Source organism: Diceros bicornis, chromosome 21 (genome assembly GCF_020826845.1).
Source record: "Diceros bicornis minor isolate mBicDic1 chromosome 21, mDicBic1.mat.cur, whole genome shotgun sequence".
NCBI lineage: Eukaryota > Metazoa > Chordata > Mammalia > Perissodactyla > Rhinocerotidae > Diceros > Diceros bicornis.
In genome coordinates, this window is record NC_080760.1 from 18367894 (window position 1) to 18395310 (window position 27417).

At 36.5% G+C, this 27417-nt stretch overlaps 1 protein-coding gene across 7 annotated transcripts in view; it reads left to right on the forward strand.

Annotated features, from left to right (window-relative positions):
* The window catches only part of VPS13B (vacuolar protein sorting 13 homolog B), a 739916-nt gene that overhangs the window by 606376 nt on the left and 106123 nt on the right, over window positions 1-27417 (forward strand). The window lies entirely within an intron of this gene.

Sequence of the window (27417 nt, forward strand, 5' to 3'; positions counted from 1 at the left end):
TTTATTTTATAAGCACCTCCTGCCCACTGGCAGCTGTACTAATGTGTCCCAGAAGACTTTGCTCCTATCCATCATCTTTAGGAGGAGTGCTCAAAGCCAGATATGAGATTCATTGTTGTTGAAATGCAGAAAAGAAAAAGAAGTCTTGGGGGCTTTGGGGAAGTGAGAGGCAGAGCCAGACTCTTAGGAAATAAAGGAAAGGAAGAAGTCCTATGTACCCAATGGACACAATAATAAATGGTTTTGAATGATGGGTAATAGTACTGGATCGACTACTAAGTGTTTTGTGTCCAGAAGCCCTTGCTTCCTTTTTTGGACAATGAAGGGAAACCTAAAATAGAGTATTCCCTGAAGACACTTTTAATCATTCTGTCTTCGTAGTGTTGTAAAAGTATGAAAAAGGGATCTAGGACTATATTGAAAAGAGCTCTGCCTGAGAATTTTGAGCTTAAAAGACCTGGGCTAGGGCCATGGGAGGTACAAAGGTAGATAGGGTTCTAATTCTACTCTTAAGGCACCTATAGTCTTTAGGAGGGATAACAAGTACACAAACTAAGGCAGGGCAGACTCTGAAGTGCCATAGAAGACACACAGAGAATATGCCTTTTTAAACAAGGAAAGTTTACATCTGATTGGACACATCAGGAAAAGGCTTCATGGAGGAGACGGCAATTGAGGGGATTCTTGAAGGCTGAGTAGGATTTCAACAGATAAGATGTGGGGAAAAGATATACGAAGAAAAAATCAGTCTGAGCAAAATTTCGGAATTGAATAAGAGAAGACAGAACTTATGTCTGGGAAGTGGCAAATAATCTGGTTTGACTAGCACAGGTTATACAAGTAAGGGATGAAGGGAAGGAGGATAAGCCGCAGACATGGCTTTTTAGTCTATGTCCGTTGCATGGAGGGAAAGAAAAAGGAAACACATTTATTGAGCACCTTAGTATGTACCAGGCACCAAACTTGTCCTTTTATATGTCATGTCTTTTCTATCCTCATTATAACCCTGTGAAGTAGGTACTATTATCTCTACTTTGGAGCTAAGGTAACTCAAATTCTGAGACGTTATATAATTTTCCCAAGATCACAAAGCAAGTAGGGAGGTAAAACCGGATTCAAACCTAATTTTTTCTTCTGTGCTGTGCTACCTTGACTACTTTTAGAGTTTGGAGTTTGTATTTTTTTGATAGGCACTGGAGAACCACTGGCAGGCCAGGACTTTAGGACCTGTTAGGGGTCTCAGAGAGGAGATGACAAAGGCTATAAGCTGGAGGTAGGGGGTGGGGAGAGGTAGCAGTGGTGTGGAGAAAAAGAAATGAATGCAGGAGACTTTGTAGAGAAGAATTTATGCTCCTGACCACTAATATGGTAATTTAATGAGAAGGAGTAAGAGAAGTCACAGATAACTGCTAGATTTAAGCTCAATGGGGAGTATGATAAGACTATTTACAGAATTTCGAAAATAAGGAGGAGTGCCTCCTATGTTAGGCACTATTCACTATGCTGCTGCCTGTATACAGATTATATCTATTCCTGAAATGAACTCTGCAGAGGTGAGTGTTGTTCTCCCCTATCACAGACAGCTGAGGATCTGAAAAGTTAAATGAGTTGCCATGGGCCTCTTCTCCCTGAAAAGTGCATGAACGCACACAAGATTTAACTTACAATTTCAAGAAGTTTATTTATTTATTTGTTTGTTTGTTTGTTTATTTGTTTATTGTGAGGAAGATCAGCTCTGAGCTAACATCCCTGCTAATCCTCCTCTTTTTGCTGAGGAAGACTGGCTCTGAGCTAACATCTATTGCCAATCCTCCTCCTTTTTTTTTTCCCCCAAAGCCCCAGTAGATAGTTGTATGTCATAGTTGCACATCCTTCTAGTTGCTGTATGTGGGACGCGGCCTCAGCATGGCCGGAGAAGTGGTGTGTCGGTGTGCGTCCGGGATCTGAACCCGGGCCGCCAGTAGCAGAGCACGCGCACTTAACCACTAAGCCACAGGGCGGGTCCTCAAGAAGTTTATAGATTCCTGTAAACTATGTATGGATCTTTGATGAAGAATCCCAACAACACAAGAAACGCTGCCAGAGCTCCTGAGCTCTGTGTCAATTAGGGTTAGGTTCAGATATGAGAGACAGAAAATACAAAATAACAGCAGCTTAAACAAAACAGAAGTTTCTTTTCCTATCATACATGAGAACAGTCTGAAGCTAAGTGGTCTAGGACTGTAAGTGTCTCTACAAAGTCATGAGGGCCCAGGCATCTTCTTGCTTCCTACTGTTATGCTGTCCCCAGCACTTGCTTTTCCTTCATGATCCAAGATGACTGGCCAAGCTTCAAGCATCTTGTCCACATTGCAACCATGGGAAGAGGAGGAGACCAAAAAAGAGCATACCTCCTCCCTTTAAGGATATTTCTTGGAATCCACACCCTGCACACTGCTGCCCACATCCCTGAGTCTAGAATTGTGTCACATGGCTACTCTCAGTTAAATGGGAAATTGGGACTCATTTGCTGAGAAAGAAAGGAAGGAGAGCTATTAGGAGACAGCTAGCAGTCCCTGCTGGCATCACAGCCGGTAACTCCCAAGGATCCAGTGTCCACAGTCTCTGCTGTGCTAGCCAGCCCTGTGACCCACTTCTGCTCCTTGCCTGCTTGTGAAATTTCTCATTTAGTCTGACACAGGAAGAGAACTCACTTTCTAGTGCATCAGTGAATGGTATGCTGAAGCAGAATTTGTAGAGAAAACTTAAAAAGCAAATGAGATTTCTGAAATATAAATAAATAGTTTGAAATGCTAGCATTCTTTGCCCTTCAGAAAAGTAAGAGGTGGGGAAGGAATCGGTCAATAAGACATGCTTTTAAAGTAAATGGAAAACATTTGCAAACTGGAAGAATACTGAAGTCTTTTTTGTCCTGTCACTTTATTTGGTGGTAGAAGTTTTATTAGCCTATTTCTCTTTTCCTATTAAATACTCTTGTATTAAAAGTGGGGGAAGCATTTCTTTCTGGAAACAAAGAACTATGCTTAGCATTCAGTGTGTTTGATGTTTACTGCGCAGTATTAAAAATGTTTGGGGTGTAAAAAAAACAGAAAGGATAGTAAGTATGAATTAATGGTCTATGATCATCTTTTTATGAGTTATTCTCCCCCAAATAGAAGTGTTTTCCCCCTATGAGAGTCACAGTAAAAACCATTATTCATAAAGTATAAATTATTTCTTGAAAGCTATGTTGTTGAAGAGAGTAACAAACAGAAGGGGAAAAGTGAAGTACGGAGAGGCAATATAGCCCAGTTGTTAAGAGCAAAGATTCTGGAACTAAAGTCTCTGTGTCCAGATCCAAGGTCTGCTTGGTGACCTCAAGCAAGATACTTAACTTCTCTGTACTGCAGCATCCTCATCTGTAAATTAGGCATAATAATATTTCATACCTCTTTGAATTGTTGGGAAGAAAACACGATTGCTAGATGTTCAAAAGACTTCAACAGTGTCTAGCACATATTTAGTGTTATATAAATGTTATCAATTATTACTTTCCTCGAAGGGCTTATCATCTCCAGTTGCCAATTTGCCTCTTATTCTGCCCTAGATTTTGAATGTTGGAGAAAAATTGAGTTTTGATTACAAACTACAAATTCTTTGTCCATCTTTTTCATAAAGGCATTGGTCTGAAAAATTCATTTTGTCATATATTTTCAAGCATGCATGTCTTCCAATTTTTTTATTCAACTCCTAGTTAGAAAAAAAAATCAAACTTGAGAACCTTAAATGTTTTGTAGCAACATCTTCAAATGCTACATCAGAGTTAAGAATCTTGGTTCTCTTATGCTATTAGCACTTTTTTTTAGCAGCTTTAATAAGATGCAATTCACATACCATACAATTCACCCATTTAAAGGGTACAATCCAGTGGTTTTTAGTATATTCACAGAGTTGTGCAGTCATTACCACAATTAATTTCAGAACATTTTCATCATCTCAGAAAGAAACCTAGTACCCTTTAGTTATCACCCCCCAGTCTCCCCCTCCCCCAGCCCTAAGCAACCACTAATTTACTTTCTGTCTCTATATATTTACCTATTCTAGACATTTCATATGAGTGGAATCATGTAATTTGTGGTCTTTTGTGACTGGCTGCTGTCATTTAGCATAATGTTTTCATAGTTCACCCATATTATATCATGGATCAGTATTTCATTCCTTTTTGTTGCCAAACAATATTCCATTGTATGGATATACAACATTTTACTTACTTACCATTCATCAGTTGTTGGACATTTGGGTGTTAGCACTTTTTGAATCTTTATCCTCTTTGCTTAGTCTCTGTTCTGTTCTACAGACTTGAGGGGAAGGACCAAAAGGTAATAATGATGATTAATACTATTTGCAAGGTGTTCTTGCAAGCGCTATCTCAAAGAGCTTACAATCCAAGCTTCGTGAAACAAGTACGTAGGCAACTGTCACCCAGTGTTATACAATAAGTGTTAATGGAAGTGCAGAGAAGCAAGTTAATATAGTCATGCGTCATTTAACGATGAGGATACATTCTGAGAAATGTGTTGTTAGGCGATTTTGTTGTTGTGTGAACATCAATAGCATGTACTTGCACAAACCTAGATGGTATAGCCTACTGAACACCTGGGCTATATGGTACTAATCTTACGGAATCATCGTCGTATATAAGGTCTGTCATTGACTGAAACATTGTTATATGGCACATCACTATGTAATAGTTGATGAGCGTGAAAAGTAGGCTTGGAACACCCTTAATGAGGACTGGAAATGTCAGAGAAAGCATGAGGCAGTCAGGATTGTGGAAGAGATACTAAGTTTTGCATTGAACACTTACAATTTAATGTTTTAGAGGAATAATCATGATGAAATGCACAAGTTTGGAAATGTAGGCTGACAGTTCAGAAAAGGGTCAAGTTATTTAAAAAATGGTTTTGGGAGTCATCCTCATAGAAGTAAAAATTGAAACCATGAAAGTAGAATAGAGAGAAGTCACTCTCAGAGAGAGTGAAGAGTTTGAAGATAAGAGAACTGAGACTAGAACTGAGAATAGAATAGAACTGAGAACTGAGAATAGAAATCTCACTACTTTCAGTAAACAAATAGTAGATTAGGAATTGTGGTAGGTTGAATAGTTGTCCCCCCATAATTCATTTCCACCTGGAACCTTAGAATGTGACTTTATTTGGAAATAGGGTCTTTGCAGCTGTAATTAAGTTATGATGTGGTCGTACAAGATTAGGGTGGGCCGTAATCCAATGACTGGTGTCCTTATAAGAAGAGGGAAATTTGGACAGAGACAAAGACACACAGGGGAAAAGGCCGTGTGAAGACAGAGGCGGAGATTGAAATGATATAGCTACATGCCAAGGAAAGCCAAGGATTGCCAGGAGCCACCAGAAGCTGAGAAGAGGCAAGGAAGGATTCCCTAGAGCCTTCAGAGGATCATGGCCCTGCTGACACCTTGATTTTGGATTTCTAGCCCCCTGAACTGTAAGAGAATAAATTTCTGTTGTTTTAAGCCACGAAGTTTGTGATAATTCAGTATGGAAGCCCTAGGAAACTAATATAGGAATCAGCAAAGGAGTGGCTAGGAAAGCCCAGGAGAGTACAGTGTCAGCAAATCCAGGCATAGTGAAAACTTTAGGAAGCTTGGGGAACTCAGCAGTATCATGGCTACAAACAGACAGAATACATTGTGGACTGGAAAAAAAGAAAGCTGTGCATTTGACAACTTTTAGGTCACTGTGGAGTTGGAGAGAAATTTTAGTCACCAGGGACCATGGCAGAGCCGTTTCCCTCCAATGGCCTGTCCCCTTCTTGTATTCTGCGTTTGCATTACATTGGGCTTTGTTGTTTGACATCCTCACTAGCCTGTAAGTTCCATGAGAACAGGGGCCTTATCCCTTATTCATCAATGTTTCCCGGTCGTCTGGAGACTGAACATAGTAGTTGTTCAGTAAGTGTTTGTGGAAGGAATTGAAGCATGGAGAGAAGTGAGGAATTAGAAAAGAAGTTAGTAATTTAGTTTACACTTGATTCTTTGGAGGAAGTTATTGGTAGGAGGGCTTATAAGTAGAGTTGAGTGATAAGATTCATACCTTAGAGATAGAAGAAATTGGAGGCAAGATATCAATTTTTAAGAAAAGATTGTGAGAAGACAATGACAAGGCCTAAATGAAGGTTTGGCCTATATCCATATGACCAGCCAACAAACCTTGATAAATGGTAGTCTACCAAGGACAAAAAACAAACTTGGACAAAGACCCAAGAGGTAATTTTTTACTTTTTCTTCTCTTCATGTATTGTTTTCTTATTTAGTGCCAGTCATTGTGCTGAGAGCTTCATATGATTATCTCACTTAATACTCATAGCGCTACAAAAACTGTCATCATTCACATTTTACAGATGAGGAAACTAAGGCTCAGAGAGGTAAAATAACTTTCCCAAGGGCATATTACTGCTAAATAGCAAAGCCAGGATTCTTTCTCAGGCATTCTGATTCCAGAACCTACATTCTTAACTAGAAGGATGGATATATACTTGTAGATTGATGAAAAAAATCTATGTCATATTGAATTTGAAGTACTTCAGGGCATCCTATTGAAGATTTTCGTTGTGAAAACACTTTCACATATGATCAGTGTTTCTTAAATTTTGCCTTTCTGTGTATATGGGCCAAAGCAGCCACCTCCTCCAAGCACAAACCTTTTTTTGAAATCACCTCTTGTTGTCCATCCAAATTCTATATTCTACTCTATAATGGATTTTTATTATTTTTACTATTATAAAAAAGTATATTCTATCTATCTCATTACCAATACTACTATTTAGTGGGAGAGATCCTCTTGCATTTTATGAAATTGATCTAAACCAAGGTATGCTTCAGACAGTTTTCTCTATCTTGGTGTCACAATGTTTTCAAAGCCTAGACTTATGTAAATAAATAACTGCAGATGACAACCGTTTTTTCACTGCTTTATCAGCCACACAGTGGTGAATCACTAAGTAGAGATACTCAGAATGCTGCCAAAGCAGCTAAATAATACGTTGGTTTCTGACTACTATTAGAAGGAATTTTGATAAGTGTTTTCTTGTTAACAGTTCTCTTGTATCATAGATTGGACTAGAATGGTTGCTTATTCAATGTGCAATACAGGAGGCAGCTTCTTTTAACTATTTCAAGGAAATAATACTCATCAAAGGGCATTTTCAGTGAAGAGAGATGACTGATGTAGTTGTTCTTTACTTTTGTGAGTCTCTATGTAAACTGAACCAAGATTCTCAAAGGACCCCTTTTCACCACAACCAGCTTTCTTAACACAGCTTTCAAACTTCATTTTACTGCAGTGATCTTGAAATATACGTAAAGTGCCTTCATAGTTTTATCTTACATTTGTCGATTGAAAAATATTTAGCCTTAGAAAAATATTTGCTACATAAGCCAACTTTGAGCCATTCTTTAAAAATAAACAATCATTTCATTAATCTTACCCATATTTTTACCCTTTATTATGACATCTTTTTTTCTCCATCAGGAAAAGTCAATTCCAAACATTGACCAATATCTTTTTCTCTTGAGCTGAATCATAGCACATCTGGGTAAAATAGCAAACTTTCAGAGTTGCTTCCTATTTCATTAAAAATTTATCTAAAAAGATTAGTACTCTAATTATAGAATTTTTTTTCTTTTTATACTGAACACATTAAGAAAATTCAGGACCGGCCCCGTGGCTTAGCGGTTAAGTGCGCACACTCTGCTACTGGCGGCCCGGGTTCGGATCCCGGGCGTGCACCAACGCACCGCTTGTCCGGCCATGCTCAGGCAGCGTCCCACATACAGCAACTAGAAGGATGTGCAACTATGACATACAACTGTCTACTGGGGATTTGGGGAGAAAAAGAGAAAAAAAAAAAAGAGGAGGAGGATTGGCAATAGATGTTAGCTCAGGGCCGGTCTTCCTCAGCAAAAAGAGGAGAATTGGCAGGGATGTTAGCTCAGGGCTGATCTTCCTCACAAAAAAAATAAAAGAAAAGAAAATTCAGAGCTAACATTTGATATAGGGTACTGTTAGTGATTGTTGTAGTGTATTTTAGTATATTCAAAATAAAAAATGGTCTTGAAGAATCAACTTTCCCACAGTTTTTCCTACTGTAGATTTGGCTCCATCCAGACACAAAACCTTACATTTTTTCCCAAGCAATACCTTGATCTCTTTAAAATTTATGTACTGTGTTGAAAATCTTCACTATTTTGCCATCAAGTATAAAATAGACCTTCATAAATGCCATCATATTAATATAGTTAACCTAGACCAATGAAATAACCAAATCGCTAATGTCAGTGCTATCATCCAGTGGTAGGGTAAAGAACCTCAATCTATCATGCAATTATTCAAGTATGTATTGTGAGTTATACCAAAGTATATCATTTTGATAGTATTAGTTGGTGATGGCACTTTTTTTATTGAGGTATAGTTGACATATAAATTATATTAATTTTGGGTATGCAACATAATGGTTCTATATTTGTATGTATTGTGAAATGATCACCACAGTAAGTCTAGTTAACATCCATCACCATACATAGTTACAGGGAAAATTTTTTTCTTGTAATAAGAACTTTTAAGATCTACTCGTAGCAACTTTCAAATATGCAACACAGTATTATTAACTATAGTCACCATGCTGTACATTACATTCCCATGACTTATTTATTTTATAACTGAAAGTTTGTGCCTTTTGACCCCCTTCACCCGTTTTACCCATCCTCCACCCTCTGCCTCTGGCAACCACGCCTCTGTTCTCTGATCTCTGAACTTGGTTTTGTTTTGTTTTGTTTCCACATATAAGTGAGATCATATGATATTTGTCTTTCTCTGTCTGACTTATTTCATTTAGCATAATGTCCTCAAGGTATACCCATGTTGTCACAAATAACAAGATTTCATTCTTTAATAGCTAAATAATATTGCATTTATATATGCGCTACATCTTCTTTATCCATTCATCTATCTATGGATACTTAGGTCGTTTCCATAGCTTGGCTATTGTTAATAATGCTACAGTGAACATGGGGGTGCGTATATCTTTTTGAGTTAGTGTTTTCATTTTCTTTGGGTAAATACCAGAAGTGGAATTGCTGGATCATATGGTAGTTCTATTTTAATTTTTTGAGGAACCTCCATACTGTCTTCCATAGTGACTGCACCAATTTACATTTCCACCAACAGTGTATGAGGGTTCCCTTTTCTCTTCATCCTCACCAACACTTGTTATTTCTTGTCTTTTTTATAATAGCCATTCTAATGGGTGTGAGGTGATATCTCAATATGGTTTGATTTGTGTTTCCCTGATGATTAGTGATGTTGAGCATCTTTTCATGTACTTCTTGGCCATCTTTATGTTTTCTTTGGAAAAATGTCTATTCAGATCTTCTGCCCATTTTTTGATCAGATTGGTTTTTTTTTTGCTATTGAGTTGTATGTGTTCTTTATATATTTTGGATATTAACTCCTTATCAAGTATATGAGTTGCAAATATTTTCTCCCATGATGGCACATTTTTTAGCTCTCTTTTCCCTTTTTCCTTTTTTTTTTTTTTTTGATTCCATACAAACCTGGCCTTTTCTAAGATACGTGCATGGCTTCATCACAGTTATTTGTGTTCTGTGAGCTCGACCTTCTAAAATGATTCTTTTTTTTTTTTTTTTAAGATTTTATTTATTTATTTATTTTCCCCCCAAAGCCCCAGTAGATAGTTGTATGTCATAGCTGCACATCCTTCTAGTTGCTGTATGTGGGACACGTCCTCAGCATGGCCGGAGAAGCGGTGCATCGGTACGCGCCCAGGATCCGAACCCCAGGCCGCCAGCAGCAGAGCGCGCGCACCTAACCGCTAAGCCACGGGGCCGGCCCTAAAATGATTCTTAAACTAATTCTGAAGGAAGCTTCAAATAATTTTTAAAGGTTTTCCTGATTGATATGCTTATTATGTTATTTCTAACAAAGACTTCTATTATTCAATCAATTTTACTTGGGGAAAAAAAAATCTGATGATTCCCCTTAAAAAAAAATTCTAAGTTTCTCTCATGAAAAATTTCAAATATACTAAAGTAGAGAGACTAGTATAATAAACTCTATGTGTCTCTCACACATCTTTAGTAATTATCAGTATCCTGTTGTCCTTGTTACATCTATTCCCCTCACCACTTTTTGTTGATGCTGTTATTGTTTTTCTGGAGTATTTTGAAGGAAGTCTCAGATATCGTATCATTTCACCCATAATACTTCAGTAAGCATTGCTAACAGGTAAATATTTTTCAACATACCTTCAATATCTTTATCATAGCCAACAAAATTAAAAATAATTCTTTAATATCATATAATAGTCTATATTTAATTCTTCCCTATTGTCTCAAATATTTTTTTAGAGTTCATTTGTTTGAATCAGGATCGCACTGAGGTTCACACATTACGTTTGATAGATGTGGTTCTTAAGTCTCTTTTACTCTATAACAGTTCCCTATCTCTTTTTTATCCCCTGTGTCATTTATATGTTGAAGAAATTGGATCATTTGACCTGTAAAATTTCCTGGACTCTGGATTTTGGCTCACTTTATCCTTATAATATTGTTTAAAATTTTCCTCTATCCCCCATATTTTCTATAATCTAGTAGTTGTTATGGAGGCTTGATTAGATTTGAGTTGCACTGTTTTTTGGAAAGAATACTTCCCAAGTGACACAATATTTTTCCTATTGCATCACAACGGGAGGCACATGATGTCTGCTTATATCACTTTTAGCAATGTTAAAATCGATCAGGGGGTATCAGTCTGACCCATCATTATAAAGTCCCCCATCAACCTTTTACACATTAGTTTTAGCATCCATTGATGTGTACCATGGTTTGTCAGAAATTTCCCCAACCCGCAGAAATTAAATTCAATGATTCATTCTACACTAAGAGGAAAGAGGCAGCTCACATTTATTGAGCTATTTCTATGTGCCAGAAATCTTGCTTGGCAGTTTACTACATTCTTTATTTGCCCTTCCCAAAATCTTTTGCATTCCATATCATCATTATAGTTTAATAGGTAAAAGAACTGCAAATAGAATTTTCTCAAGGTCATATAGCTGTTAAGTGAACCCAGTTATGCCGGGTTTAGGAGTTGTTTTTATGAAAAATTAACCTAGAAAATATTGATTCTCATTTACACGTAGAAGTAGATACAATAGATTAAAACTCAAGACCAAACTAAATGAGAATAACAACATCTATGGCGTTTGTATTACTATCAATAAACTGGTTAATGTCATATGGCTAATACTTCCCTTGCCCTGATTCTGGACCAGCAAATAATTTATTTCAATCTTAAATATCCCTTTAATGGACTAAAAATATAAGCTATATGGTAGTTCATTTTATAGAAAGCCATGATGTCTGCCAAATAACATTTTTATAAAATGAAAACTATATCATAAAGCATTTTCTAATGGTGAGGCATGCTAAGCCCTGCAATGTTGATGAGAGAAATCTTGAAATCTCCTACAAGTCTTTAAAGATCATTTGTCTTCATGGTTTGGAGTTAGTCTTGTCCAGAGCAGCAAGTTGATGTCTATATGACCTCCGAAAGTACTTTCCAGTCCTGTGATTCTCACACTAATGAATTCAAACAGAAAAGGATTGTTGGGCCAAACCTCGGAGTGTCTTTAGAGCCAGAATGTAGGAAAAGTTACAAAATACAGATGTCTGTCAGGGATGAGGTCCAAAGGGAGAAGCAGGCCAGAAATTAGAAATAGATATGTTATTGTACCAAAAAAGAATTTTGAATTTGGCTTTTAGCCAGAAGAATTTTTTTAAATACTTATATCAAACTATTAAGCCATAATATTCAGTTAAGGTACAATAAAGTCCTGTGGTTGAGGACATACTTGAAAAAAAAATCATAGTTCATTACATTCAAGGAAACACAGACCAGCTCTCAGTTCTTCAGACCTGTGCCCGATTGTACCTTTTAGAGAATCTATAATCCTGTATTTTTCATTCAGGAGTAAAATCATCTGATGCTCTTTGGAATTGTCAGTTTTTGCCTATCAAGAATTATAAATAAAAATCAAAACCTTTAAAATATTGTATAACTAAGATATGGCAGAAATGTTTATAATTTTTAACCCTAAAACTAAGCCATTCTTTTTATTTTTGGTGGAAAAGTCTTTAAAATTAATGCTATTTATTTTCATTGCTTACTAAATTTTTAAGAATTGCTTATATTGGGAAATATAAAAGAATTTGTTCTTTGTGGTTTTTTACTTTTTTAAGCATGACATGTTCCAAGAATACTTTTTTCCCTTGGGCAACAGGGTCAGGGGAAGAGGATCAGAGTGGGGAACACCCAAGAAGGTGCCTGATCATCTGTGTGAATATAAAAGCTGATCAAATGCACAACTGATTATTGGGTATTTTTTTAACCCCTGTCCGTACTATTTGTTAGTTTTCTATTTTACATTTTTATTTTTTTCTTTCCATCAATCTCAAGAGAAAAATTTGCCACATAAAGTCTGTGATGTAACCCTAAACAATGAATTAGGTGTCTGAGGCTTTTATTCTAGTGTATGATATCTTATGAATTTAACTAAATTGTCTAAAAAGCATTCCCAAAACTCATCTTTTCCACATTACATTCTTTCTACATGATGATTCGCTTAACAGGACATAGGTCACCACCAAATAATGGTGGTCAGTACAGCCAGAAATTCTATCTGCAAATTCATGAAGAAAGAGCCAGTCATTCCAGCCCAGGAAATTTGCTTCTCTGTAGATTTTCTAAGAGATGATTTTGCAAATTACAGATATCTATGAGAGCCTTCTTTGTTTCCTTAGCCACCTGAAACCTGAAAACAAACCAAGTGAACGGAGCTGTGGTTTGATATGTTCAGTTGGTAGGTAAATAGACATCCATCTTTTCTAATAGCCTGTGGCGGTTCTTAATGGTAAATCAGGGAAGTATAAGGTTAAGAATGATTGGCACTAAACTACTATAAGTCATTATTTCAGGCAAATTTGACATGACAGATAATAGGAAAAGAGTTATAATCAATGTCAAAGACGTTCATGTTTCCTTGTAAGGATATATATCATAGATGTGCCTGACTACTTTTCTTTTGCATTCCACTTTGGGGCTACAGTGTTGAGGTGCTCATTTGAGAGTATGATTGTCTTAGGAAACGGTACAGTTTACTCATGTTTGCTTTATCAGATTTGAACATATATTTTGAAATTCCAAATAGTTTTATGTTTTATGAACAAAATTTGATTATATACATAATGACAAAAATTAATGCTTCCTGATTTTCAACTTAATATTCAAATACATCTTATATATTTTTAAAAATGTATACTCCACAATGGTTTGTGCCAATTACACTGTTATTTCTTATCAGTTGGATTTATGTATATTTGGAGTATGACAGTTCACATTTAGTTTAATGGTATGTATTTTGTATTCATTCATAATGTAATATTTCCAAGGTAGGGAAGGCCTTAATTTGAATCCTGAAAAGATAAAACACATCTTGTACCTGTATGAATTTGTTATTTTTATGTGTTCATTTCTTGACCCTTCCTCCAGGAAGCCTTCCCTGATATCCTTTATTTCCACCCAGGCTAGGGACAGTTGCCCCTCTTTAGGACACCCATATTACCCTGGGCCTATTTATGTTACTGATTCCCTCCTTCACTTTGGGCTTCTTCAGGGCAGAGTCTGTATGATATTTATCTGTGATTTCCAGTGCCTAACATATTACTTAGTGGGTATGGACTGTGACTAAGTGAGCTTAAAATGAAATAGAATAAAATTAGCTTCATGCATTGAGACTGTCTCTTACAGGTAATTGCCGAAGTAAGGTCCTGCCTGCGTATTCATTGTAGTCTGGGCTTTACATACTGTTGTTATGATCTGTTTGGACCTGTGAAGCCTACTGATGAGCAGACAGAAGACAAGGAGACCGTTGCAATATTTCTGTTAAGAGGTTTGAACAAAGAGAGTAGCAGCTGGGATTAGTGCTTATTCTGCACAGGGTTCCACTGAGGAAAGGCAGGGAGTTACAAAGGCACACAAGCTGGAGTTCCGTAGACACAGATAGGCATGGATAACTACGACGTAAGGTAGTGTTACTAAGTGCCATAAGAACAGTTGAAGCTGTGTGTGTTTTGGGAGTTCAGAAGAGAAATCATTTCTTTCTTTTTTTTTTTTTTTTTAAGATTTTATTTATTTATTTATTTTTCCCCCAAAGCCCCAGTAGATAGTTGTATGTCATAGTTGCACAGCCTTCTAGTTGCTGTATGTGGGACGCGGCTCCAGCATGGCCAGAGAAGCGGTGCGTCTGTGCACGCCCGGGATCTGAACCCGGGCCACCAGCAGCGGAGCGCGCGCACTTAACCGCTAAGCCACGGGGCCGGCCCCGAGAAATCCTTTCTAATTTGGATGATTAGAGAAGGGTTTTGTTTTGTTTTGTTTTGTTTGTTTTTCTGGGAGGAGGTGAAGAGAATAGTTTTGAAAGATGGAAGATTTCAAGAAGCACTGATGGAGACAAACTGATGGCAGCTAGAGGCCTATGTGTATAAAAATAGGAGGTTAGTCTGGGCAGAGAGGGAGGGGCCAGAATTGGGGCATAATTCCTTAGGAATATTAATAGAATTTGCATACAATTTCATGTTTACCACACTGAGATTTATTCCCCTAGGCCACTTATCCAGAATACCAGAGGTCAACCAAGGTTACTGTTTTGAAAACTACACTGTACAGTCTGCCCCTTACTCAGAGGATGATTAGGCAGGCTTAGTTTTTTTAATTTTTCATACTTTTTCTTCTTTTTTCTTCCTGTTATCTGCCTACAAATAATTGTCCTTCCCATCATACCTCCATCACAGTCAAAATCACATAAGTCACTCTTGCCTACGTATTAGCAGCTCCAGGGAAGATTTGGTGAAAAGATAGTATGAAATTATGGACTTGTGCTTTGAGAAGATTAACTCTTCCCCTGATAAATTGTTAAGACACATTAATTTGAACTATAAAGACAGATTCAAATTTACCAGAAAAGTATGGAGTAATAGGTGAAAAAAAAATATTTTTTAAAAAACACACTTTAGTTTCTGGCAGTGCTAGGTACTTAACTATTTACGTATTATTTGTAAGTTCCATGAAGTTAGGAACCGTGTCTGTCTATCTTGCTGAGCACTGTATCCCTAGCTTGCCCTTACCATAGAAACAATAAATATTTGGTGAATATATTAAGTATGATCGATAAGCTAATTAATCTCATTCTTACACATACATTTATATATGTGTGTGATATATGTGTTACATTTAAAATATATGTTAAATAAAGTATAGATATTGTCAAAAATTGTGAAGAACCTGAATTTTACCTCATTTGCAAGTTAACCACTTAGCCTGCCACGGTCCCATGGATGCTGATAGAAAACATGAGAGTGCTTGATCAGAGATGAAGGACAGTTTATTACCTCCAAGAGAGTGTTGGAACTACATATATGCCGGTTCCCCAAGCTTCACTTCCCTTTGGGTGACATGAAGAGAGCCAGGTGACACTTACACACACAGTGAGTTACATTACAGGGGAGGAACCCTGAACTCGAGGAACCTGAATCTTTTATAGTGGGCAGTGAGCATGCCTGCTCTTTTCTTTGTAAGGAGACACTATCTCTGTCTTCCATAGCTGTTTGCTGTACATCTATCCTTGAAAAGATAGTCTGGAACAAAGACAATGCCTTTAACTCCAAGATGTGTGAAAACATGATAGACCCATTGGAGAATTATCTCCCAACAGACGTATACTATAAAGGGCCTCTATTAGGGCAACACTTTTCATCTAATCGAGGGATCAGCAAACTACAGCCTGCGGTCCAAATCCAGCCCACCACCTGTTTTTGTAAATATAATTTTATTGGAACACAGACACACTCATTTAGGTATTATCTACATACGACAATAGGCAAAGTCAAGTAGTTAACCACACAGAGCACATAGCACACAAAGCCTCAAGTGTTTGGTATCTAGCCCTTTACGGAAAAAGTTTGTTGACCCTTGATCTAATCTAAACTTAACTTTATGACAAGCCTTTAGAAAATATGCTAAGCTTGCTTTTTGTTTTAAAATATTTTCAGATTTTTAAAAGTTATTCTGTAATCTCTATTGACTTCTTCCCAATTATTAAGGGTTACCTTATCTGTGCTATAGTTCTCTTTCTTATTATAAAGAGTTAAGAGTTGTTATCAGTGATTACTGTATTTTTAACTTTTTTAGTTTTAAAAACACTCATATAGCAAATTACCGCATTATAAGTATTTGGTTTATGAACACTGCTTATTTGTCAGCTTGCATATTTTTGAAATGCTGCCACAATCAGGTTACTAAAAATATGGGAGTCAGTATAATGAGGTGGATGACCTCCCTGGCTTCTAGAATCCAACAGTCCAGGCTCTATAACCTATTGTCATTGAGACCCTTGGCAAGTTGTTGAACACTTCTGAGCTTTATTGTCCTCATCTGTAAAATGGATATATTCTTACTAATTTACAGAATTACCATTAAGATTAAATAAAATAATATAAATCCTGGCACATAGTATACACTTTAAAATAAAAATTCTCTGGGCCGGCCCCGTGGCTTAGTGGTTAAGTGCGCGTGCTCCGCTGCTGGCGTCCCGGGTTCGGATCCCAGGCGCACACCGACGCACCGCTTCTCCGGCCATGCTGAGGCCGCATCCCACGTACAGCAACTAGAAGGATGTGCAACTATGACATACAACTATGTACTGGGGCTTTGGGGGAAAAAATAAATAAGTAAAAAAAAAAAAAAAATTTAAAATACAAATTCTCTTCCTAAAATATGAACTTTAAAACAGCAGATTCTATATTTATCTAACACTTTAGAGTTGGAAAGAGCGAGAATAATCTTATCCCATCCTCCTAATTTTTTATGGATAAGAAAATTGAGGCTCAGATTGGTTAAGTGACTTCAACTCAAAGTGACAAAACTAGTTAGCAACTAAATTTAGATTATAATTAAGCTCTCCCTGATTCCCAATTAGTGTTCCTTGCAGTATACTATATACATTTGACTGTTTAATACAAATGAGTAAAATACCTGAACAGTTAGAGATGGGACTAAAACACCATATTGAGTTTAGGGTTTATAGTCTCATTAAAAGAAACCATAAAATAGTAAAGTTGCCCCTGCTCTAAGTTAGTTTTGACTCAGAAGTTCTTAATATATTTTTATTGTTTCTCTTTAAGGAAAAATATTATCTTGAAAGATGTCATATTACACACCTGCATTTGCTTGAAACTTGGTAGCTTGATAAATTGATAAGATAACTAGGTCATATGTTAAGTTTTTTGAAAAACCAATCCAAACATAGATCCTAATAAAAGAATGTTACGTATTTCCTTTTAAAGGCTAAAAAGTGTTTCTCAGGGCTCTTAAATTACCATATTCTGATACCAAGGGAAAATAAAATTTGGACTTAGAGTCTTGTTTGTACTTAGAGGGTTTTCCGGACAGGAAGGCAGTCTTGATGCAATGCAGTAAGCCACAATACCAGTGGGGCATTACAGGTGAAAAATCTGCAGCTGTACCCCTTCACCACAATGTATTACAACTGTACGCTGGAATATTTCCTGTACAGAAATAGGGTTTGGTTAACTTTGTTTCCCAAGAGTAGATCACATTAAAATGTTATAAAATCATGATTTCCTGCATTTGAATGCTTGTGGTTTCTCAACTGGTTCCAATATTTTAAGTTCGGGGTTTTTTTTCGTATGACTTCTATTAGTTGAAGATGGATAGAAGCTTTTCTTTTGCTTCTTCAAAATCAACTAAAAATCAGATATATATAAAAAATAATATTATAAGCTAAAACATGTGAGACTGCAAGCATATTTGTATTTTATGTCATTATTAAATGGTAGATTTATATTTTGAAGTAGAAACACAAAAAATCAACAAATAGCATTAACAGAATACATTTTATTTTTAATTATTAACTATTGAAAAGTATCTTTACTCAATTGAATTTGTTCTGTGTGACAAATGTTTCTCCTGTTGTAATTATAAATAACTGATTGTAAGAAATGTTCTTCACGTTTAAAAGGATAGTTAAGTCCAGTCACAATCGGAAATAGAAACCTATTCTGTGTTGTAGAGAAGCAAAGCTATTTATTTCACTTATTAGGTTTTAATATTTATATTGCTATTCATTTATCCTAATTTCTACATATACATTGTCTCCTTCAGTCACCCATCAATCCACTATTTCATGCTCAGACCTCACTTTCTATATTTTGACTATCCACTTACCTACTCTCTTCCAGTCATTAATTAAAAACTCTTTAACCTGTCTACCTCTAATCTTGCCAGTGCATTCCCCACTGGGGAATATATTTGGTCTTATCACCACCCTGACATTGTTATAAATGCAGTATATACTTTTACTTGGTTAATGAGATAAAATAACTTTCTCTTAACAAAATAAGAATTTTACAACAATTACTCTTTCAAAAGTTAACGACTAGGAATGTTCCAGTGTGAAAACCCACCCCTTCAGGGTTGTATGTCAGAAATAATTCAAGGAAATTGATTATTTTAAAGCTGCTTAAGACAGTGGATAACAGATAAACTTTTAAGCTAACCAAAAAGTTTAAAAGGAAAAGCTGGAGAATGACATGTCCACAGAGGCTTTGAAAAGCTCCAACAGGTTCCTGAGAAACTAGAAGGACATGCACATGCATAGGGCTGTGCACTTGTCCTGGACTCTGCACATGTTCAGTATTGACCTAAGAAGGCCCTGTGCTCTCATCTCTGGCTGACCTTAAGGCTCTGCACAAGCATGAAGGGGAAGGCTAAGGCAGAATTGAAAGCATGCCTCAACAGGCACACAGAGCCCCTCAGCAAAGACTAGGGGGCTTATTGGTTTCAGGTTTTTAAGGAAATCTCTGTCTAATCATTAATTGACCACTAAGCTCACTGAGTAGAGACTTCAGTGGCCACATGACAAAGAATACATACTTTTTAGAATTAGTTCATAAATATCAGTAAACAAACAAAAACTACAACAAATAGCAACAATAAGAAGCCCTGTGGAAGGGAGAGAATCTGATTTCCACACTTGCCACTATTTATTAATAATATAATAATAGTAATATAGTTAATATTCTTTAATATAATAAAATGTATCTTTTAAAATGTCCAGTTTTCAGCAAAAAAAGTATGTGATATGCAAAGAAACAGGAAAATATGGCCCATAGAAAGGAAAAAAGCAATCAATGGAAACTGTCCCTGAGAAGCCCAGATGTTGGCCTTACTAGACAAAGACTTTAACCACCTATTTTAAATTTGTCCAAAGAATCTAAAGAAAACCATTTCTAAAGAACTAAAGGGAAATATGAGAATGTCTCACCAAATAGAGAATATCAATAGATACAAATTATAAAGAAAAAAGAACCAAATAGAAATCCCAGAGTTGAAAAGTATAATAACCAAAATGAAAAATTTGCTAGAGGGGCTCAGCAGCAGATTTGAGCAGGCAGAAGAAAGAATCAGTGAGCTTAATGATAGGTCAATTGAGATTATTGAGTTTGAAGAAGAGAAAGAAAAAGAATGAACACAAATAAACAGAGCCTCAGAGACCTGTGGAATACCATCAAGTGCATCAATATATGCATGATGGGAGTCCTAGAAGGAGAGGAGAGAGAGAAAGGGGGAGAAAGAATATTTGAAGAAATAATGTCTGAACACTTCCCAAATTAGATGAAAAACAGTAGTCTACACAACCAAAAAGCTGAATGAGCTCCAAGGAGAATAAACTCAAAGATTTCCACACCAAACACAATCAAAGTGTCAAAAGACAATTTTGAATGCAACTAGAGAGAAGTGACTTATCATATGTAAGGGATACTCAATAAGATTAACAGCTGATTTCTCATCAGCAACGATGGAGGCCAGAGGCAGAGAGATAACATATTCAAAGTGCCAAAAGAAAAAGACTGCTAAAGAGAAAAAATTTGCCAAATTAAGTAACTGTACATGACTGGGATAAATGGTAAAGATCAAAGTGTATTCTGCATTCGATTTCTTGCTAAGAATCAACTTTAAAAAAGACTGGAACTGGAAATTGTAAATGATACATCATGGGCTCTATATTTTCTTTTTTAATCTAAAGGTAATTAGTTTAAAGAGCATAGGATTTATAGCCAAAAGGTCTACCACTTACTAAATGTATAATCTTGAACACATTACCTAACTTCCCTGAGCCAGTTAACTTATCTGTAAAATGGAGATAATATTTTCCTCACTAAGATAATGTATAAGAAAAATCTTTATAAATTGTAAAGGGCTATTCACAAGGTAGTTTCTTCTACCACAGCTGCCATCAGTATTATTATTACTGCTGACCTCAAAAACATGGGTGATGGTGGAAAATCAGCTGTTCTTCCCCCTCTACTATAATCACCTGTTGACTTGGCGTCCTGGGAAATCTGGAAATGTGGGAGGAGTGATAAAGATGGTATCCTCTGCTGTAACCAGGCTTTAATAACTTAGCCCTGAATGGAAGCTCTAGCTTTGTACTCACTAACCAGCCCTACGCAGTCAGCTACCCTGCCTCTATTTTGTCATAAAGGAAAGGACAATTGAAGCAGACTGATAGAATATATCTCTTACTAGATCTCTTCTCTCTCTACCTACCAGCTGTTTATTATGTGCATAATGTAGGGAAGACACTTCCTCTGTATCGTTTTCCTAGGTTGCTTATGGGACTGAGTGGGCAAAGGGGCAGTGGCCCAGCTTCAGCAGCCCCTGCACAAAGAAATCAGAGCTATTTATCTATGAGGACAGATGGGCAATTGCAAGTCTGCTAATAGTCTTGGCAGTACTATTAAGTAATAAAAACAAATTAAGTGCCAAAATATTCTTTGTACCAAAAATATTTTTAAATGGCCAACACACATGCAAATCTTCCCAAATTAGCCATAAAATGGAAACAAATTGTGGAATAACATTTTAAATGCAAAAATACATGTGCTCTCACCAACTGGCAGATATACAACTTAAAATATATTCATATACAAAGACCACATATGCTTAGAGTACAGTTTATTATGTATGGCTGGCTAATTTTTTTAGGTCCTGTCAAATAATGGAGAGGAAAACAAAATGTAATAAAAATATATATAATCTAGACAGTCATTTGAAATGTACCATGTGTTACATGTGGAATGTTTTCCAGTGAAACCAATTTACTTGTTCCCACTTCCCATGACTCAGTACTAGATATTCAGGCTTTCTAAACTGTTTTTTGGCAACCAAACTTTCTTGGAATAGTCATCTTTCCTTCAGGTTATTCAGTGTAGGCATTAATAATAAATCCTCAGTTATAGATATGTAACTAAAGATCATTCACATCATCTCTTTCAAACCTAAAAGCACATAACAAAGTTATTTTAAATATATCACACAAAATGGAGTTGAGTTATTCCTTGAGAATAATTAATTGCTACCATATGAAGCACAATATAACTGCATTAGATTTTTAGTTTAATGATGTTACTACTAACCTAGAGATTAGCTGGGCAATGTCGACTTCTAACAGAAAGTGAAGCTAATCCAAAGTTTGTTAAAAGTGGATGTGATTGTAAAATAATTTGAAGGGAGGCCTCAGTATATAAAATAAGACCTTTTTTGAATAGAAGACTGTTAAATGGTAAGATTGTTATCTTTTCAGCACCTATCTTCATTCGTTAATTTTAAAACTTTATTAAGCATATACCGTGTACCGGACTCTGTGCTATGAATTTATTGGAAATATAGCTGGAGTTCTTTAAGAATACTTGTCAGAAAACACAGAGAATGCAAACCAGGCTCCAGGAAGAAGCAGTAGGCTACTTAAGTTAGAACCACAACCATTGTCCCTACCCCTCCTAAATTAGGACTCAATTCCAACACATGCTTTGCTTCCCTCTTTCCTGGTCACTACCCAAACTATAAGATTTATCCTCTCTTGTCTAGATACTGATTTGTATCCCTTTTTCCTCCTCTTGCTAACCTCCTTCCTCCTCTACCTCCCAAACCATTCCTCTCAGCCCTCTGGAATACCTGCTCTGTGATTAGTGAACTCCCCTGAACCTCAACCTCCTCCTCAAGCATTTCCTCTACCCCTTTAACCTTAAATGAAATCCTCCTGTCTCCTGGGGTTCTGCACCATTTTAACCCTCTGAGATGGAGACTCTTTATTCTCTCACATCCCTTTTACCTCAAGGTCGGGAGATGAGATGTTCTTCTTGTTCACCAATGCCACTTACCTTTATTCTTCTAAACTTCTGTAATCCTCCTGCTTCTTTGCGACTTACTCCGTCTAATTGTATCATCCTCACCACTCTTTGTTGTGGCCATCTACTAACTTTTTGGTCACTCTCCCTCACTTCAGAAGCCTTTGGCTGATGGCTTCCAACCTTTTTCTTCATTGCCATCAACATCTATGTAAAGGACCCAGCCAAAACCCCAGCTTGATCTCTTCATGCTAGTGATCTTCTCTTCCACTGCATCTAACTACTTACTTCCCCACACAAGCCCTGGGCCTTGTCATCATCCAAAACTGCTCTGCCTCTTAAATTATTCATTCCAGCATCCTAATCTCCATCACAGTTTCTCAATCTCTCCAGCCTGCTTACTCAACAAGCCCCATTATAAGTCATTTGTTAAACTATATATAAATCTATAGTTCTCTTCTTTCTCCATATCCATCAGCTTACTCTGTTTTCATATACACTTTTAGCCAGTTTATATTCTTAATTCATCATTTAAAACACCCTCTTGCAAATAAATGCCCTAAACTTCATTGCTCTCTGTCCTTCCGTTACACTCTCCTGACAAAAGGCTAGACAAACCTATAGCTATGTATCAACCCAGTTAACTCCCTCTCTCACTCTCCAGAATAGCCAACTCCTTACTCAGGATTTCCAGTTGGATGGCTCATTGGTGCCTCCAACTCAGCTTGTCTAAAAATGAACTCATGATCTACCCTCCTCTACCCCACACATACCACAAACCTACTCCCCAGCGAGACAATTAATCTTACCCATCCCAGTAAACGACATCAGCATCCACACAGTTGCTCAGGCCAAAAACCTGGGAGTCATCCTTAACACTTCCCTCTCCTTTCTGATCAGTCAACCAACTTTTATGTCCTGAGAATCTCCCACATACCGCTCTACTGCCACCAGCCATACTCTAAGACATCTACATTTCTGGCTTAGACATTGCACTAGCCTACTAATTGGTCTTTTCATATCCATGCTTGCCCCTTTTTAATCCATTCTCTACACAGTATCCAGAAAGATAAATTTATCTTTTTTTAAAAAGATAAATTTAACTGCATTACTTTTTTGCTTAAAACTCTTCAAAGATATCCCACTGACATTAAGATAAAGTCCAAAATCCTTAACACAGCCTAAAAACAATATAGTTTTAATTACCTGCATTTCACAAATGAGGGACCTGAGGATCAGTCATTAAATAAGTTGCTGAAGGTTGTAGAGAGTAACAAAGTGTTGCTTAGTTGTAGACAACTAAGTGTCAGAGCCAGGATTTTATCCTGAGTGTAATACCAACAAGATTTTTTTTTAATGGAGAAATAAGAATATATAAAGATTATATCTATATGGTTTATAAATTTATGGATCAATATATATTTGAATGTACAATTGACTAAAATTACCTTTAGAATACTAATTGTACTCAGTGTTATTATTAGCTTTTCTTTTGAAGTTTTGAAGACAAATATATCCTTATAATGGGGAAAAGGATTACTATGTGACCTTTGCAAGCACACTTATAGGCATACAATTTAAAATTTTTTCAACAGAAGTCTTTTTTGGAGTGAATTTATTAATACTCCTTTATTAACCAGGGAAAATAGGGTGTATAAAGGAAAATCTTGACAAACACATAACTGACATATTTTGGGATGTATTTCTGTAGTAGTTTTCTGTTGTTTTCTGAATTTTCAGAGTAGCCTGGAATGTTCCAATTGAAGTATGTAACCACAGAGCCCACCTCACACAAAGTTGTGAACCAAATAAAGATTTTTTTGGCTTTTTTCCAAATCTGTCTTTTTGAACTCCAGCAGTTCCTCCTTTCTTAAGCCCCACTGTTGGTACAGTCCACTTTCATTGCCCCTAAACTGCGAAATGGCTTCCCGCAATGGTTCCCAGCTTGGATTGCCTTATATTATGGACCTATTCCAACCCTCGCCTTGTACATCAAATCTCGCTAGTACTTTTTCCTTAAGACCCTACTCTGCTTTCCAATGTGACAGATAATTTTCATAAGCTATGATATATTTTAATGGAGAACGTCTGGAGATAATACCAGAAATAAGTATTTTTTTCACCCTATTTTGTGTGTAACCTCTCTACCAAGAAGATAATTTTGAATTTACATTCTATTATTTGTATTACAAAAAAAATAGGTGTATTAAATATGATTTTTATAAACTTATTTGCCCTCTTCCACTGAGATTTTTATATTTTTCTCTGTCTTATCCTACTTCCCACATCTTATGCACCTCTGGTTATGAATGTCCTAAGCCAAAGGACTGACTCACTGGCAGTCACAAGAGGAGTTAAACAATGAGATATTCCTTTATCTCTCAAGTCATAGCCAACCTAGAGGGCCACATTTTAATAGGTGTGTAGCACAAAACCATATTAAACTATGATTACAGTGTTCTTGAATATCCAGGTTCAAGGTTTATTATTTTCTTCCCAGGGATCCAAGCCATTGTTAAGAAATCTAACAAGCAGGACTCTTAGTCACAACCTTCCTGATTCTGGTCACAACCCCTAGCTTAGGAAGTGTTTTTTGAGCATGACAAGGATAAATAATTAGTAGCTAACATTTCTTAAGCTTTGTTTATGTGGATATTAAGTGAGATGTTTTGTCTCATTTAATCCTCACAACATTTCATGACAGTAGTTGTGTTGTCATCCCCTTTTTAGAGATAATGGGAATTGATGTTAGAGAAATTAATTTACCCAAGGACTCATAGCTAATGGAGCTAGGACTTAAATCCTGTTAGGTCTGACTCCAAAGTTCATGCTTTCATCTTCTGTACATCTTTGTGGAGATTTTTTAATGTGCCAGAAATGGGCTGAACCACCCAGTATATGTATATTCATTAATTCATTCATGAATTATTCATTCAGCAACTTTTTTTTGAACACTCACTATATATGCTTTGCCAGGTGCTGTGAAAATCCAAAGCTTAGCCAACTGGAAATCATTCCCTCAAGGCATGTGTCTACTAAGGAAGATGTCATGTATAGAAATAACTATAACATGAGGTATACAGTGATAAGAGCTATGAAACGGATTCTCATTTCAAAAAGCTATTGGACTTCAGAAAAGGGAGAGAATTTTTCCATCTGAGGGGGGGGGGTGAAAAGGCTCAAAGAAAAGTGGTATTTCATTTGGACCTTGATAGATGGGAAGGATTTAGACATGAGACAATGAGAAACTAGGGAATCTACGGGTATTTCAGGCTGAAAGAGAATATAGGAACAAAGACCCAGAGAAGGGAAAGTTAGAAAAAAGTATATCATAGAAAGCAAGAAAAGAGAGAATTTCAAGAAATGGTGGCTAAAAGTGGAATACTATGAGTGTGTTACTTGTCCTTATCACTGACCAGAACATATGCTTCTATTTCATCACACTGTTAGCCTCTTATTCATGTCCATTTTGTTCCCCTTTCTTCCATCTAGCATCTCTCCACACATGGATATTCAAGTCCCTGTTTAAAGAAAAGAAACTTTGTTATAGGTGGAGGTAAAATTTATTCCCATTGAAAGATTAAGAATCACTTATTTAGGAAAGAAAAGTTAAGGAGAAATCTATTCATTCAGGAAGCTTTTATTAAGATCCTATTGTATCCCAAAAACTGTGTAAGATACTAAGAACATTTTTAAAAATAATGTGCCATTTTTGCCTCTAGGATTTCAGGGTCAACTAAAGGAGACAAACATGTAAACAAGGAATTGTAAAGTGTATTGAGTTCTATGATAGAGGAGTTTATTAGATATAGAAGTGACACAAGAGAGACAGTATAAGCTCTAAGGATGGTAATTAGGGAATGCTTCCAAAAAAACAGACATATCTGAGCCCAATCTTCTTTTTTTCTTTTAAAACAAATGGGATCAACTCACATGTTCTATTTTAAAGCCTACTTTTTAAAATTTAGTAATAAATCTTGGTTGTCTTTTATGTTAGTATATATAGATATTCCTTATTCATTTTAATGGTTGTACAATAATCCATTGTATAGATCTGCGTGCTATGTTTAACTAATCCCCTATTGATGGATATTTGAGTTGTTTCCAATTTCTTACTAATACAGTAGTGCAGTAAATATACATAAACACACACACTGACATTGGAATCTCTGTAAGACGTTCTTAGACGTATACTTCCAAGCATTTAATAGATATTGCCAAATTACCCTCCAAAAATATTGGGTAAAAATGCTTTTTCCCCACACCTGTACAGAAATTGGAATTGTCAGTCTTTTAAAACTGCTAGATTAAAGCAATAATGTAATATTTTTGTTCATCAATTTGAATTTCTTTAAGTATTAGTGAAGTTGAGTATCTTTTCATGTTTACTGGCTGGTTATATTTCTTATTCTGTGAACTAATTGCTGTCAGAGTCTGGGATTTTACCTTTTGCAAACTAATAAATTAGCCTGTTAGTGTTTCGTAGATGGTGGCGGAAGACATAAGACTCTTGGGTCAGAAACAAAAAACATTATTGCTCATGGCAAGGCACAATTAGCATGAGCATCATGTTTGCATTGGTTCCTCTTGCCCCCAGGTCCCATGAGGTTGATGCAGAAGGGCCTCTAGGGGGAATGGCACAGCTGAGAAACGTGGAGCTTGTCAAATCTACCTCTTTTAGAGCAAGTCTGCTCTTTGTCCTGGAGAAAGACTTTACCTCATCCCTCAAGGCTGCTCTCTGCAAACACAACCGGTGAAATCGCCAAAGTTAACAGCTCCCAGGGCCTTGCGTCCTTTGCTTACCTAGCAAAAACATGCAGGGACATTCAGGGCCCATGGCTAAATGCCTTTTCCAACAACTGCTTTTGCTTATTTTTCTGTACGCTTACTTTTTTCTCATTGATTTGTTAAGAGCTCTCTGCTATCACGACAATTATTCCTAGATCTATCATTAATGTTACCTGTCTTATCCTAGTTTTCCTTTTTTTTTTTTTACTATGATTGTGTCAGTTGTGTGGTTTTTTTCCCATCCATGGGTTTCATGCCATACATAGAAAAGG